Genomic DNA, 13,233 nt, shown 5'->3' on the forward strand with positions numbered 1-13,233 from the left:
TCAGTCATGATGGCTGCTGACGCCATAATTTTTCGAAAGCATTTTCTCCCCGAAAAGTGAAAGGGGCAACTGGCGCGCCCTTGCTTGATAACCTCTCCTCGTGGTGCCCAAGCGGGATTCGGCGCACCAATAAAAAATCCTCGTCGCCATCTGCGGGATCTTAATGCAATAAAGTTCCCCGATTCCTTGGCCAAGAGAACGCACTATTCCTATCCTTTATGATGTTCAATTATTGCTTACATACTGTCCACCTTTCCTCTTGTGTGTCGTCAATTTCTCCTTTGGTGGGTGAAAAAGCCCCATGACGCCATCTAAAACACGCTATTCACCGGTGCCCCTAATTCACTGTAAATCACCGCGTCGTGTGAAATTAATCTAAGATTGATGCTGACCTGAGATCTTAAGTGTTTATTTTATACCAAAAGGTGTTAGGGTGCTGTAGCGCTTTCCTGCGGGCAATCCTAAAGTTACATGTCCCTCTAATGAACTCTTCCCGTCGACGACTACTATTTGCTTACAGTGGGATAAGAATTTTTTTCCTCGCAATATGGAGAACATCCTCAGTTAAACCTAAGACAGTGTCCTACAACACTGCATCTTCACAGTCATGTAGTCCTGCTGCTATTGCATTTGTGTTTTTTTAAATGGGAAAATAGTACTAAAGTCTTTGCAAAACTGCTAGGAGTGTTAATGGCTTAACATGAACGAAATTCTTTTTGTTAAATGATCAATTTTTTCTAGTTGCTTCTGAAAAATAACTGCTGCTACAGCCATCTACTCTGGAAGACCGTAATCTCTCGAAATTCGTAAGCAAAATATGGTTTTCCAGAGTTCTGCTTTCTTAGGCATATATTTTTTTTGGAACGAGAGTGAAAGTTGGAGAGAAAAAAAAGTCGTCGGATTTCCGTATTTTTCGCCAGGGAAAAATTCCGCTCGGGACGAGTTTGGCGCAAACGAGGGGTGAAGTGATGGTTGGGGTGGAGAAGTAAAGTTTGAAAGTGAGGGTGGATTGGATGTAAAGGGGGAGGGAAGTGGGAAGGGGCGCGTATGGAATGTTTTTCCGGTTAAAAGGCGGCCGTTAGGGCGGGAAGACGGAGGGAGAGACGAACAGTATCCATTAATTTGGACGTTTAACGATGTCCATTGTCTGGCTTCTTGTTTTCCTACTCCGAGGCCCCGACCCTCTCTCCTCCCGTCGGACGCTCATCACCGTCAATTGTGCTCCTCGAGACAGTTTTAAAGGGGCGGCCCGGGCGGGAGTCGGGCCGGGGGAGCGGCGGATCCGCGGGACCCCTTCTCCGCGGCCTCCATCTCCGCGAGTAGATAGATCCACTCCGAGAGCAGCCGAGACGAGGCCCTCCAAAGCCTCACTCGCTCTCTCACCCCCTTCCTCTCGCGTGTTTCGCGGGGCACCAAAAGCCGTCTCTCGTGCTATCCAATCAGCAGGGAGAGTGGCCGCTTCTCTTTTGATGAGTAAAATTGCAAGCAGCTCTTCCTCTAGCTCAAATGGTAGTGCCTGGACACTCGTCATTGTTGTCCCTGAATGGCGATAGCTGTTGCGGTGGTCAGAAGTGTCGCAAAAAGGAACAGTCGACGCTATTATCCACATTCCTTAGTGATGGTAATATCTTTGATGGAATGATTCTTCTCTTGAGGGTCATTCATTAAAAGGTTTACGGTAAATATAACGTTTTCCACTTCCTCCGCTGAAACTAGTTTTGAAAATTTGATATTGGTATAGTTTAAATGTATTCGAAGAATCATTTGTTCATCTTTTGTCAATGCAACAACGAACGACTTAAATCTTAAGTGGTAATTCAGATTACGGTTAGATTTTTATTGGGAAGTCTCCATTTATTGTATTATTAGTATGATTTTTGTACGAACGCCGAATAGGGTTTTTTATTATTACTCCATCGCCAGAAATTTTTCGTTTATTTGCCGATCAGGAAATTCTCGGTTAAGCCGTATGGCATTAAGTGAAGTCGTTTGTGTCTCGTAATCGATAAGCGTTGGCTGGTAAATTGTGTCCGTGTTAGTCGTGGCTTAGTAATACGGCCTCCCATCGATTGTGCCCTCCAAATCCACTTGGTCTGGATAATCAAGCTGAATTGTCGCTAAATAAAGCTATCCACCCGAGAACTGCTATTTGGCGTAGGCAATACTCGCTCGCTCCAATCAGGGATCCTTGTTTCGCCACACTTAACGTGAGGAGTCACCTGATGGTTTCGGTGTGATTCGATCGCATTAACTTATTTTTTTCGCTTGATGGAGCCTGGGGTTATTGCTGTCGTTTAAGCAATGTTTTTATTTCTTTTTTTGCGGATTTAGATATAGTATCTCAAGACAACCTTCGATTGATCTGTCTCTGTTTATAATGCTGCATTAATTTCATATGAAGGCATCATTTAATGCTTTTAAGGGGTAAAGTTCGTCTTCACTAGTATTCTCTGTTATTTGTAATAATCCTACGGTATGCTTCATCATCATAAAGGAAGTTACCTCTATATATTTCTAATCTGTGCTTCCCACTTCAAAGAAGCTCTTCCTCTAAAATCGTCGGCACACCGATTTTATTTCTTCCCATCAATCTGTCCTTCCTCGGTGATAAGCATGAAATCCCTCCTGGGATGTCACCTACACTGCTTGCTTTTCTCATCCTTATTTCTTTAAGCATGCCTAGTTCCTCTATAATCCTTTTCGGTACCCTGTTTTAATCCTGTGAAGCCAGCGTATTCTCTACAACCCCTGGAAAAATCGTATCTCAATTCTTCTAGTAGTTATACTTTTTTCTTTCTCTCTAATTGGCCATGTTTCAAATCCGTACCAATTGATGCCATGCATGTATCTTTTAGGAAACTAATTCCTTTATTCTTTGCTGATACGAGGTCTGTCCAATAAATACGCGAACTGAGACCATAAAAATTTATTTTGCCAAATTTAGTCTACATAGATTTGGTCCCCTTCTTCTAAGTACTCTCCATTCGTTGCTATGCACTTTTTCAATCTTCTTTTCCACTGTTTAAAGCACCCTTGGAAGTCCTCGGCAGTTAGGCTTTTTAGTTTTCTCGTCGTTTCTTGCTTTATTGTGTCTTCCACATATTCCCAGTGATATGTCCCCTCATTACATTTTTGCATTTTGGGAATAGGAAAAAGTCGCAGGGGGCGAGATCTGGCAAATAAGGAGGATGATCAAGGATGGCGATTGAATTTTTTGCCTCCTGTATTGTACTCCTGATAGAATTGTACTCCTGGTTGTGAGTTGTTCCCTTATTTTTCCAATAAACCGCCTTTCCCTGACCAATTCTAGTTTGAATTTCCTTCGTAAAACACCCATGCCTGATGATCCTCCAAGGTACTTTCAAGTATCTCCCCTGCTCAAATTTCTTCCCATAAAACTCAGTTTTTTGGAATATCCTAATTTGTAATGTTATCTTCTCCGACTTGACGATGTTTGTTCATTTGTCCCCTTCCTTTCCTCTTAATCTTACCTGCTGTCCTCGGTAACTCCTTCTTGATCTCTGATCTCACAGCCTGGTGGTGGTCCACATATTTGAAGCGCTCATCTCTTTCTCCCAACACTGTACCATTGAATCCCTCCTAGGTTTCCTCGTTAGAATTTTCGTCCTGGGTATTATTGAATAATATTTGCGGCATACGACGCCCTTTCCTCTCACCTGTTCCTATAGTCGTCTGAACATCCCATCATCCTGTATTCCTCTCGACCATCTTTTATTATAATTTTGTTCGCCACCTTTGACATCTCAAGTTATTTGGATATTAAAAGTTATTCCCCTCCAAAAATGGTGTATCTGTCTTTGTTTCTCTGTGGGGCAGTTGTAACCAGCGAGGTCAAAAATTATGCCATATTCAGATGATGTATTTGATACTGTGTGTTCATATCTCAGATAGCAACCGCATTTACTTAAAAGAAGCTCACCTAAGCGCTGACCTGCGGTGACCCCCTATTTGTTACAGCCATCAGTTAACTATGCAACAAACCTTAAACCTATTACACGGCGTCAGGGTGTTATTACATACATGTATTATAGCGAAATTAAATACGTAACTTTTATCGCAAAATGTTGTCATGCAGTGCTTTAAATGAATGCCGAATGAAATATAAAATGTCAACGAAAAAAAAACACGGCTCAAGAGAAAATCCCAGAAATATGGGCATGGTGTTATTTATTTGTATGAAAGTTATCATACTTTGCATCACATTCATGTTTTTTAAGTTTGATTCATGCAGTCAGAATCTGCCTGTGATGTTATCTCGGGGGGAGACAATGCTATGTACTGCCGGAGTAAAAACTGCGTGTTCCATGGGTCCGACATCACGACGGCGAATCCGTCCGCAATTTTAGCCTTTGACCCTTTCGGACGTAGGGGGTTTAGCCGTATATTTCGCAGAGCGGGCGATGGGAGTGCCCCGGGAGGGGGAGTCGGGCCTGCGGGCGGCGAGGAGGAGTGGGCGGGGGAGGTAAGATACCGCCCCGAATGGGCGGGACATCAAACAACTTCATTAAATGTTCCGCTGAAGTGGTGAGTTCCTTTATCGCCGCCGTTCCTCGGCGCGCGGGGGCGGTCGGTCCCCACACCCACCTGGCAAGCGAGCCTTGCTCCTCACCCCCTCCCACCCTCCCTGCCCTACGAAATGCCTGGCGCATCATTAGCATCGAATGTCCGGCTCGTATCTTCCGAACCACTTGACGGGAACGAGCCGAGAGGGTGGTGGGGTTTGCGGTGGAAAAGAGCAGTTTCGACGAAACCATTAATCAGCGGGTCCATTTACGAGGGGTTGTGGTGTGGCATAAGCCCTTCCTCCCCCCGCCCTCTCCCCTTTTCGCCCGACTCACCACTTCCTTCCACGGGCTCCGCCAAGCCGTAAGCCTTGCGCCCCCATCACGGCCACCGCTTTCAACGTTGGATTTGGCTGGGCGAGGACGTCGCATGCCTCCAAACGGAACGAGGTGAATCCCTCCGCATCAATCTTTTTCGGGTTATTAAATTCTGTAATTCACTTCGAGCTCAATGTGATCCTTTCTTTCGTGCCAGGTCAGGATCCGCGACAGAGTTTAATCATTAACGTTATAATAAATGTCATCTAAGAAACGGGCAAACAAGTTAAGTTAATCAGTACAAACTGAATTGATCATAACACGTTTTGTCGTTTCTACATGCCTGCATTTCTGAACCGAGGATATGACGCGGTATGGTAAACGTAATTTTTGAAAACGGCACTAAAAGTGGTGATTCGGTTTCAGAATGTAAACAAACCTTTTGCTTCCATTAATCCTAAGGCTTCCGCGACGTTTATTTGATGAATTCATTCTTCTTTCGAGAATTTCCGTCGCGTAGGTGAGTTGATGGACAACTGTTTCGCCCCTAGACCTGGAGGTGTCTGCGGGTCGATGTGATTGCTTTTCGCTTCCAGTTTTGCTACCGCCAGAATCACGACGTCCGGCGTACTAAGTAATTGCTACGGGGAACAAGATAGCCCATATTCCTTTAGACTCCGAAATTTTTCTTCGAATGCTGTAGGAGCTCCGTCATGAGAGCGGCGTCATTAGAGCAAGAGTGCTGGAATCTGCGCAGGCGTGGATCACGCTTCCAAACAGCACTATTCACAGAATTCGGGCTTCGCGGAATACAGGCCCCGTTTTTGTGTCTAGCTCGGCGCTGGCGCTACTGTTAGGACGAATTTTGAGATCTTTGCGGACAAGTAGTGCTTCATTCGTACTTCCAAACGACTCTATTCACGAAATTCGTACTTGTTAGGGCCTCTATTGGAGCTAAGGGAGTGAACGAGCCGAGGGACAACGAGCCCGACTGCCAAGCGGATGGTCATATCCTGGTGAAATTTAACTTACATTATGATTTTGAAAGTCATTTTGTTATGAGCATTTTTGAAACGATAGTGGAAGTAACTTGGCTCTTGCAAAGCACATATTAAAATCAACTTTAGTATGAGATGGAGGCAGTATCACCATTGGTGAATTGTTTCTAGCAAATCCAATCGAACGGTATTGTTAATTAAGGTTTGCATTTGAATTTTAATCCTTTAATATCGTTGACTTTTGGGTAGCGGAAAACCTGGCTTGAATTCGGTGTGGTCAGTAAGAAATGACTCTATTTATCAAAATTTCTTAGCACATAAACTTTCAGATGAGTTATTTACACACAAAAAAACGATGAAAATTTGCATGAGTCCTACAGCCTCGATTTTACATTTGCAGTTTTATATACTTTTTATGGTATTTTTATGTCTTTAGTCCTGAATGTGTTATAGTTTTTAATAAAATTTAAATAGTGTACAAACATGAATAAAATCAATCGTGGGTGAATTCACTTTATGATGTAGGCAGTAAAAATATCAAATTTTCAAATAATAATAACTTGTAAATTTTCACACTTTCAATGTATCTCAACCGATTTCAACGCTGCCGCGTCGTTATTAAAAGGTGTAAATACGCATTTTGAGTAGCAAATGTCGTTTATATACTGTCGTGATTTCTCCTGCCGTATAACGATTGGGATGATCTTACATTTTCAATATCATTGCTGAAGTTTCCTGTTTTAAAATTACGCTAGAAATGAAATCTGTGATTTTTCGTACGTCCCGTTAGTGATTCCCAACCTAGTTCCTTTAATACTCTCTATGTACTTGTATATATGCCCTACCAAGTTTATCGGAACCTTCTTCAAATTTTGCTACTTTACACTGCACGCGATATAATTTGGTGACCAATCCATTTATATATGAGGTTCAACCAGCCAAAGATAGCATTACTCTTCCACCTTCTCGTCACGTTTCCCCAATGATCTTATGACAAATCCTAATTATTTCCAAGCTTGTCCGCATATTCACCGTGTGTTTCCTCCTGGGAGGGCCGTGAGTTAGGGTGGCATCTGATTTGATGCAGGATTTGGTGGCATTTGATGCAGTCCACACTTTCTATTTTGGAGTTTGTTTTGCACTAAGCGTCCAGGAGAGAACTCTTCCTATCCTAGCGATGCATCACTACACACATTTGTGAGTTAAATTCTAATTGGAGGGGTGCATTCCCGTTGATAATTTAAATGGCAGTTGGAACCAAGGACACGGCCAATCAAGGCCTTCTTGGAGAAATGATTAAGGACTGGGTGAGACAGATTCAGGAAATAGTTTAATCGGAAGTGTAATTATGGTAACCATGCCAAAAAATTCAAGAAACCACGTCTTGCATTTTAAAATGGGATACCGTTTTTATGTCATTCACGATACTTATACCTTCCTTCAGTGATTTGTCCAATGAAACTTGCGAAAATTCCCACTCAGTTCTTACCTGCATCTTCAGGGAATTCAAATTCTGATGTTAATTTTTTAGTTCATCTCATCAAAACTATTTAGACCTGAACTAAAAAAGCCTCCTTTCGTTTTTTAGGCATTGCATCACATTTTAACCTCGATCTTTGGTTCTTTTGTCCCACGGTAGTGGCTTTATGCGCCGCGTGACTTTACTCTCTCTCGTTAACTTTTCCAATCGAATAAAATATTTAGGCGCGCACGAGCATTCTTATTCGGCCAATTACCCTGTGGCCGCACTTTCTATATTACTCGTCGTTGGTCTTAGTTCTCATTCATTAGTTCTCCTTCGCGGGTGTTTTTGCTTTCTCATAGGGTCCTCCTCGGTTAAAAATTTGCCACCTGAGCAAGTGTGCCAACCTGACTTGAGAGTTGCCGCTATTCTTCGTGGCTTCGGAGTTTGACTAAACTATCTCTCTCCTAATCTTTTTATTTCAGTAATACTTGTATCTAGTTGTGATAGTTATCGGGTTTTATTGCCTCTATCCGTTGGCATGAACAATAGAGAATTTCGACCATCCTTTCCTTGAGGTCAGGTAAGGATCTAGATAATTCATAAAATGTCGATGAAGCCGTTCAAAGATCCTTCGTCCGCAATTATTGGAAGTATTGCACTTGATATTTACCTTAAAGTTTATCAGAATGTGTTTCCTCGTTTTTTTTAGTTGTTAGCCAAAAAAATGTTGCAACTTTATGAATTCTATTGCGAGGAATGGAAAAAAATTCTGTGCAATCCCAAAATTCACAGTCTATTATTACATTAATGATATCAATAGTGTGAAATGAAATTGTGGAATTGCAGTGCTTTTCACCGTTCCTTGCAATATGGAAAACTTCTACATAGTTAAGCCTAAGACAGTGTCATACTAAACAAATCCTAGATTTTCTTCATCTTATGAATAGATTGAATAAAATACTGTAAATTAATAATTGTATAAGATTCAAGGTAATGATATCTTTATTCTACATCCACTAGCTTCTTAATGATTACAGTTTATGTAAAATTTTCAATTAAACAAAAGTGTAAAACTGTTGCCCCAGAGGAATTCCTGTTTTGGGGTTCGATCAATGACAATATTAAAAGCTGGTGCAAATATATGCTTTCAAATTGCACCAATAATATTGTTATCTTTGCTAAATTTATTTGAAAGCTCATTATTAACCGACTTTTATTGTCATTTAACTACATGCAACTAGTTTGTAAATGATAAAACTACAATTTAATTAGTCATTGATGGTTTTTTCTCTACATCTACATAGTACCTCGCAATCCGCCTCTAGGGTGTGTGGCGGAGGGTGTTAGGTCACCACCCGTAAAAGGGAATAAAATCACATGCAAACCTACACCCACAGTGACGTATACGTATATTTATGCAAAAACTGTTTCAACTTAATGGTAAAATTATTGATTATTCATTGAATGTAGTCTATTTTACGTGAATTTCAATGGAAATATTTCGAACTACTATATGACGTAGAAAGATTCTGTGGATAAAATGCCTGAGTTCAGATTTCCGTTCAACGAATTCTATGAGAATTCTATGGGGTGAGGCATGTTTGCGTTTGACGCATTTATTTCCTTATTTCTCACTCCTACAAGAATCGCTTTTACTGTGTGATAGTTCTACATCCACTAGCTTCTTAATGATTACAGTTTATGTAAAATTTTCAATTAAACAAAAGTGTAAAACTGTTGCCCCAGAGGAATTCCTGTTTTGGGGTTCGATCAATGACAATATTAAAAGCTGGTGCAAATATATGCTTTCAAATTGCACCAATAATATTGTTATCTTTGCTAAATTTATTTGAAAGCTCATTATTAACCGACTTTTATTGTCATTTAACTACATGCAACTAGTTTGTAAATGATAAAACTACAATTTAATTAGTCATTGATGGTTTTTTCTCTACATCTACATAGTACCTCGCAATCCGCCTCTAGGGTGTGTGGCGGAGGGTGTTAGGTCACCACCCGTAAAAGGGAATAAAATCACATGCAAACCTACACCCACAGTGACGTATACGTATATTTATGCAAAAACTGTTTCAACTTAATGGTAAAATTATTGATTATTCATTGAATGTAGTCTATTTTACGTGAATTTCAATGGAAATATTTCGAACTACTATATGACGTAGAAAGATTCTGTGGATAAAATGCCTGAGTTCAGATTTCCGTTCAACGAATTCTATGAGAATTCTATGGGGTGAGGCATGTTTGCGTTTGACGCATTTATTTCCTTATTTCTCACTCCTACAAGAATCGCTTTTACTGTGTGATAGTTCGTGATAATACGCATGTAGAGCTAGTCACTATAGTTGCAGAGTTAGTACTCTTCAGTACCGTGATTTGGAGTGGTTTGCCGAGTTGTTACCAATAGAGCGGAAATTCCATTACTCCCCTCAGAAAAAAATCGGCTATGAATGTTTTTTTTCATTTTCCTTAAGTATCTTCTTTCTCCTTTTCCTAACGCTAGCGATGATGACTTCTTTGTTGTAATCTTGTGGCTCCATATTATCGCATTTCATTTGTGTGGAGTAAACTTCCCCCATCCCCTCAAGCATCACTTTGTGTGATCTGTGTCACTGCTGTCAGTTCCCAGCCTATATCTTTGTAGTTTGTGTCCTTACTTTTAGCGAAACCCATTGAAGTTTCCTTTATTGAATAGATACGCTTAAATTTTCGTTCCAGCGAGACTTTGGCGAATGTATTCGGGTGTTTGTGATGCAACCGCGATATTTTGCTAGTTATCCTCCCTTCTTGTTGCCTTATCAATTGACAGCAGATTTAATTCACCGGGGTCTTCAAATAAGTATTCTTTTGGTGTAGAGCTTGGCGATTTTGTCATCGAGTTTTGATAGCGCGTGAATACCTTTGTGAATCGCGATGAAGCGTGCTCCAAATGGTTCTTCACCTGGTGAAATGGTGTTATAGCTTGACAGCCCTTATATTGGACTCTCGCATTGCGCGGGGGACTGAAGCTTTATTAAAAAATATGGTCAAATCATTTCCGAAATCGGACCAAAATGGACGACATTTAATTCGCTTACGCCATCGTATAGGCGGGGTATTACGTTGATTCCACATCTCTTAGACGTATTGTAACGGGGACTGTAGATGTTTATCTCCATCCTTATATTAAATTCTTAGTACTTAGATAACTAGTCACTTCGTTAGATATTAGCGTTTAGAGAGCGCGTGTTTTTGTACCTAAAAGGTTTATTATCAGCGGAGCATGAAGAAATTCAACCGACTGATTTTCCAGTTTTCGGCGTTGCTCATCTCAACTCGAGTTTTCCTCTCAGCTCCCTCGTGATTCCACCCTTTTAGCTCCTCCTCTCTCCCTGCTCATGCGTCGTGGATCGTGCCGCATTTTTGTTCCTTCTCGCCCCTTGCCCCGCCCCCTCGGATTTCCCCCACCCCCAACCCCTGCATCACCCACCCCCAACCCCTGCATCGCCCACCCCCGTCCAATGGGCCCCCAAACCCCCATATCCGCCCATCCTCGTCTCGACATATCCACCCTCCTTTCACTCCTGTCCGTCCGTTAAATCCCCCTTTCACCCTCCATGGGTTCCGGCCCTTAGATTTGGCCGTCCGCCCCTCGCCATACAAGCGATACGGGGTCTCAATGACTCGTCCTCTCCGCCCCGACCTTTTATCGCGGTTGATAATAATCATTAGCTCGGGGATTTCACTCACCACTTAACATCTTTGTCGCCCCTCTTCCCCTCGGGTGGCGGGCTCCCTTTTCCCGTTCTCTCATCCATTGGCTGATGATGCACTTGGAAAAGCGACCTCGGCATTTAAGAACTTCATGCGTTTTGAGCAGGAAGATACTTTGCTGTTTTTTGCGGATGTCGAGAGGCACAATGGATATTGACCCTCGCGAAAAAAACAGTTATTGTTAGTGTATACATTTAATATACTGTCGCAATATTTGTCATAATTTCCTTGCACATTACCGCTTCCTCATTTCATATTGGTGATTAAATAACTATGAAATATAATTTCTTAGTTCGGGAGAATAGTGCTGTTATTTTTTCTAATCGTAGTTAGTCCCGAATGCTGTCACCTAAACAAGCGAAAAACATCATAATTATGTAGCTAATTGTCATATTCAATTAGTACGCAAACACCCGTGTATTCCACTCAATTTTATGTAGAAAACGATCCAGGTTTCTCTGAGACTCAATTTTGAGGTCTTACGTGGAGACGCATTGTTGCTCTAAATAAAAAAAGCTGTGTGGAATAACCAAGTGTTTTTGTAGTAGTTCAATATGAATAGGCCCCCGCAAAGTTACACCGACATATATGTTTGGCAGAAATCTTAATGGCCTGGCAGAATTCTGCCCTTATTGTTGAACAACCTGTCCTTGGGGCACGTATCAAGTTAGTACAAAAATCGTGCTCCCGAAGCGTCGCCGTAATATCCCCGCCCGAGGGTGTGCCGCTGCGTCGTGGGCGACGGGCCGACGGGAGCAGACGCCGCTCAACGGAGATGATGTTTCGGGCGGGCGCGCATTGGTGGGAGGAGTTGGATTGCTTGGCGTTCACCCTTTCATTCTCCCCCCCCCCCGTCCCCCGATTTCGCCGCTCGTAAAACTGGATTTACAACGGAAGCCATAATGGCTCTCTTTTACGCCTTTAAGATTAAATTTCCCCATGCCAAACTCTACGCATTCCCCGCTCCCCATCTACACTCTCTCAAACGATGGGCCCATCGATAACCTCGCCGGGCGTGGCAACAATAGACTCCAACCTCCCCCTGCACATGTAACCTGCGCTAAATCTCGTCTCTCCCCCCCAACCGCGCCCCCGACCCCCTCGTGAATCGCCCCTCCCTCCCCACGCCCACCCTCCAAATCGAGCCACTCAAAGAGGGCGGCACAATCGGCACACGGCTTGGTCCTCCGACCATCCCGACGACAACGGAGCCCTCCTCTCTTCCTATTTTCTCCCGGGCCAAAAATATATACGTTCATGCATCACCTTCAAAGTGCCTCTCCCCCTGCTCTCGCCGACCGCATTTGTCTCTCTCCCCCCCGTCCTCCCTTCCGCGTGGCGTTCACCCTCTCCGGTGCCTTCCGCTTAGGCGGCCGAGTCCTGGCGATGAGACGTGGAGGTGATTCAGCGAGGCATCACTCGGAGAGCACGCGAATTTGGGGAGATGTGCAAACTCTCGGTTGCCATTTCAATTTATTACTTTTCAACTCCAGCTCATGGTAGGCTCGACTTCTATGGATTTTTGCGTGATGATGCCAATTTGATATTTAATGAATTATTGCATGGGGCGCCGTGACATAATATTTTGGTGGCTCGGGTATATTTGTTGCTCAAGTGTGTGACGTGGGGTCGGAAAAGATCGGTAGACGCGTGCCGTGGTGATGTCCACCGTCCCCGATGACACCTTTCAGAGGAGGCAGAGGTGAGTGCGCCTCCCTCGCCCAGCCCCCATCTCTCCGCCCCCTCTGCACAAGGCGGAGGTCCGCAACCCATCCTCATTTTGATTCGCCGCCCTCCTGCCCGTTTCGCCATTGTGCTCGCCTCCTCGTTAGATCTATTGTGGCGAGTCGAGAGAAATGGGTGAGATGATGGGAGTGGACCGTTCGCGGTCGTGGGCCACCCACTCCCCTTGCCCTCCGCTGCCATCTGCCCCCTCCATTCTCCCACAACCACTCCTTGCTGCGCCCTATTCCCTCCAGCATCTCATCTCCTGCCTCCTCCTCCTCTTTTTTTCTTCCTTCCTACTTAATTTACCAATTTTTTCTTTCGATTCTCGGGACATATTGTTATTTATCTGGTCAATACCCCGAAAAACGCCTCGAGGGTTAGTGGGCGTCATTCCTTCCCATCCTTTATCCTTTTTGACAAATATTTTATA

The 13,233-nt window shown here is 43.2% G+C and overlaps 1 protein-coding gene across 1 annotated transcript in view; it reads left to right on the top strand.

Annotated features, from left to right (window-relative positions):
• The window catches only part of LOC139699052 (zinc-regulated GTPase metalloprotein activator 1-like), a 253,362-nt gene that overhangs the window by 124,750 nt on the left and 115,379 nt on the right, over positions 1–13,233 (top strand). The gene's annotated exons all lie outside the window — the stretch shown is intronic.

Source organism: Hetaerina americana, unplaced genomic scaffold (assembly GCF_022747635.1).
Source record: "Hetaerina americana unplaced genomic scaffold, ioHetAmer1.1.p SCAF_10, whole genome shotgun sequence".
Taxonomy (NCBI): domain Eukaryota; kingdom Metazoa; phylum Arthropoda; class Insecta; order Odonata; family Calopterygidae; genus Hetaerina; species Hetaerina americana.